This window comes from Coccinella septempunctata, chromosome 7, assembly GCF_907165205.1.
Source record: "Coccinella septempunctata chromosome 7, icCocSept1.1, whole genome shotgun sequence".
NCBI lineage: Eukaryota > Metazoa > Arthropoda > Insecta > Coleoptera > Coccinellidae > Coccinella > Coccinella septempunctata.
The window spans coordinates 27,100,784-27,104,656 of record NC_058195.1 but is presented as its reverse complement, the minus strand read 5'-3'; the positions used below and the strand labels follow the sequence as shown (position 1 = coordinate 27,104,656).

The following is a 3,873-nucleotide window of genomic DNA, read 5'->3' as shown; positions in this document are numbered from 1 at the left end:
ATTTTAATTACACATATACAGAAATAAGTTAATTTAAGTTGTACAAGTACCACTTGTAGCCGTGGAAAATAGCATAATACATATTTAGTATGATACAGCAATTTTTCTTCACTAACTAATTTTCATACTAGTAATTAAGGTTGAAAATGGGAGCATTATATTTGATGAACAGTAATATTGCAGCCTTTTCTGATTCCAGGCGGTTACGCAAGGGTTCGTAAATTAAACCCGCGCTACTGAATAGTTGTTCACTAGGAACAGAGCCTGGTGGACTGGATAAAAATTTTCGGGCTATCGGTGATAACATCTTGAATTCCTCCCGATTAACACTCCACTACTTAAGAGGATTTTCATCCACTTTTATTCTTTTTTGAGAAGAGCTACAGTGCTACTATTTTCTAGGACTTCGTCACTCTCATCCTCACTTGATGAATCTAGCATCATAGCAAGATCGTTTTTTAGGCAAGACTTTTTGACTAAAGTTGATGGCCCAGGTCCTAGTTGTTCCATATTGTTTTTCGTCATTCTCATTCTTTTGGCCCCATCGGAATTGGCATTGAAAGAACCGAAATTGTAATTCTCATAATTGGTCGTTGTAATCAGCAGAATGTCGTCCTTAATCTTTTCCTCAGTCACCGGTGTAAAAAATTTGTGTTTATAACGAGGATCTAAGTAGGTAGCGATGACATATAAATTGTTCTCTCCCAAGCTGGAAAACTTTGTTGAAAGTTCATCTTTCAGAGTTGTGACGGCCTGTCGAATCGGATCTAACTCTTGTGATCTTGTCAAATATTCATCAACTTTTTTTTCTAGCATTTGAAATATTGGAATCACAGATGAAATGAGGGCGTGAGAGCTACTCAGTTCTCGTGTGGCTTCCTCAAAAGGCCTCAGAACTTCAATGAAACTTTGAATAATTTTCCATTCTTCTGGCAAAATAATATATCATTATCATTGATGTAAAGACTTAGGGCATCCTTAACCTTTGAAAAACGCTCGAACATGTAAAACGTACTGTTCCATCGCGTTACACAATCTTGGAACACTTTGAGATGAGGTTGATTCAGTCGATCTTGAATCGCTTGCAGTTGTTTCTGAGCGATGGTAGAATGATTGAAATGATTAGAAATCTTCTTACATTTTTGTTTGAGTATTTTTATGTTTTCTGAACCTAAACTACTGCGAATAGCAAGTTGTATTTTGTGAAGGGTACAATCTATGTCATTCAATGCTGCTAATCGAGCGGCTCGTTTCATATTAGATCCTTCATCTCTGATAAGGCAATGTACTTGTTCTTTTTTGATATTCCATTCGTAAAGCATTGAATCAAATTTTTCGGAGATTATGTCACCAGTGTGACGGCCGTCGAATGTCTCGCATTTCAATATAATTGATGATCTGTCAAAGTTTTCTGCAATACCATGGCAAGTCAGGATGAGCAGAGAAGAATTTGAGCTTGGATCCGACCAAATGTCAGATGTAAACGACATATAATCAAATTTTTCGATCAATTCTTCAACCTTCTTAGCTACTTTGCCGTATAATTCCTTCCATACAAAATCAGTAAAAAAATTTCGTCCCCTAATATTATATCTTGGTGCCAATTCTTGTATCAATCTACGAAAACCCAGCCCTTCAACAAAGTGAAACGGTGAATTTTGAAGTGCAATCATTTCTCCAATGAGCTTATAAATTTTTTTTTAATTTGGATTATTAACGTCCCACTTCTTTTCTTTCAGCAATGCTTCTTCTAAAGAGAGTTGTTTCTTTGCCGCTTGCAGAGGGGTGGCAACTTTATCTGAAAATAATAAAGATGACTATGATTATTAATTATTATAGCAAAATGTGATTATTTATCACAATTAGCCAGTTATACTCTTTTCATTTGTGAAATATGATATGATTAGTGGAGCTATAAATAACGGATCCGAAGTGAATCAGAGAACAGATCGAGAAATTCTACGGTCAAGGTACAATCTAAGACCAAGAATCCTCTGAAGATGCCTAACGCAGATGTGGGCGAAACGTTAAGTGAAATAATTCCTAATAGACCACGGCCAATAAGCCCGGAAGACTTTTATAATATCATGGTTTCCGGTCGTGAAAGCCTATATTTGTGAAATATTTTTGACTATTTATTGTAAAAGTCATAATTAATACGTTTAAAATTAAAATTAAATTGAGACAAAAATAAAACAAATTACTAACCGAAATTTACGAAGAAACTAAAATCGAATGTAATTTTTCAACCTATAAGCATTTTGTACGCGAATAATTCAAAGAGCACTTCATGTTCTTTATATGTAATTATAAAGACTAATTTAGATTGGAACGAGTGTTTCTTAATTTGGTCGGATTATACCCGCCAGGTTTGTTTGCCCACATTTTATTTTCGTAGAATGGGCGGTTTCAATTTTTTTTTTAGAAAAACCAACACTTTGATATATTTGAACACCTTGTATCTCAGAAATACCCATAGTCCATAAGAACTTTGAATCTTAAAATCATCTTAAGAATAAGATCCCGAACTTAAGAAACCTTATTTCGAACTGATAGATAATAATAAGATTTCTGTGAAACTTTTGAATAGATAACTTTCTAAATTCTAGATCTTTTTACAAGTTACCGAGTTATGTGGCAGCAACAAACAATTATTGAGTGGATTTATTAAAATTGCATTAGATGAAACTTACCTGCTTCAGATTTTATCTCCTGATTCTCCTGTAATTGTTTTTCTTCACTCATGCACTCAAATATAGAAAATTCTTCTGGGTGCATGGATTTCAGATGATTTCTTGAAGACGAGGTGGTTCGACCCTTGCGAGAATAGCTTTTATTGCATATTTTACAATGAGCCTTATCATGGTCATCTGTATTTGGTTCAAAATAATTCCATAACACTTTTTGTCGGTGGTAACATTGTTGATTATTAAGAATAACGAGAACTTCGCTGGAAAAATGAAGAATATTGTTTTAAAACGATAAACTTGACCTACAATAAGACGTAATACCGATGTGACAAAATGGCATTTACCTGACGATTTCCCAATAAACACAATAACTTTCAAAATCTATTACGGCAATCCACACTCCAGAGCGCAAACAAACACATTATTTTTCATTCACAAAAATAGAATATAGAATGATGCACCAAAACGAACTCGGAACTTCGGAACTTGTCAACCAATTTTTTCGCTCCCATTGGTCATTGTCACGTGCGAGCGGCACGCTCCACTAGCTGGCCCCGCCCATTTCTTTCTTGAGGCAACTCGTACCAGTCGCACCTATTAATCCAATTATATTCGCATCTGCATAAAAATCCGCATCGATTTTGCGGATGCGGATGAGGATGCAGAAGTCCAAATTAATGCGGAAGCTCCGCATTTACGGATGCGGATGCGAATATCCGCAACATCCCTGCTAGGTATAATGAAATTCATCGGAAGCAAGGATTTCGAATTTCCTATTGATGATGGACCAAACTCTGTCAAAGTTGGTTTGAAGTTTTTGTTATAATCGTTCACAAAGGTCATACATCTTTTCAGAGTGTTATTCTCAATCAAAAAATCATTAACCTTCAAGATATAATCCTTGTTCAATATAACTACACAATTGCCCTTATCAGCCTTTGAGAAGAATAGGTTATTCAATTTAATCCTTTCCTTTATTGATTTCAGAGATTAATTAAATTCTCTTGAAGCTATTGTTGTCATGGATTAATTGAAAATCGATTTCCATGCTTTGTGACGTACTTGTATTAGCTTCTTTCCTCTCATTAGCAACGTTAATACTACGAGATACGAGTTTGTCTGTGCACAAACGGTATTCAAATCCGTCTTCTTCTTCTTCTTCATCTTACGTTAGGACTTAGTC

The 3,873-nt window shown here is 35.1% G+C and overlaps 1 pseudogene; it reads right to left on the bottom strand.

Annotated features, from left to right (window-relative positions):
- Nucleotides 1-360: 360 nt before the first annotated feature.
- LOC123317681 lies at nucleotides 361-1,768 on the bottom strand (annotated as a pseudogene).
- Between the last annotated feature and the right edge of the window lie 2,105 nt (nucleotides 1,769-3,873).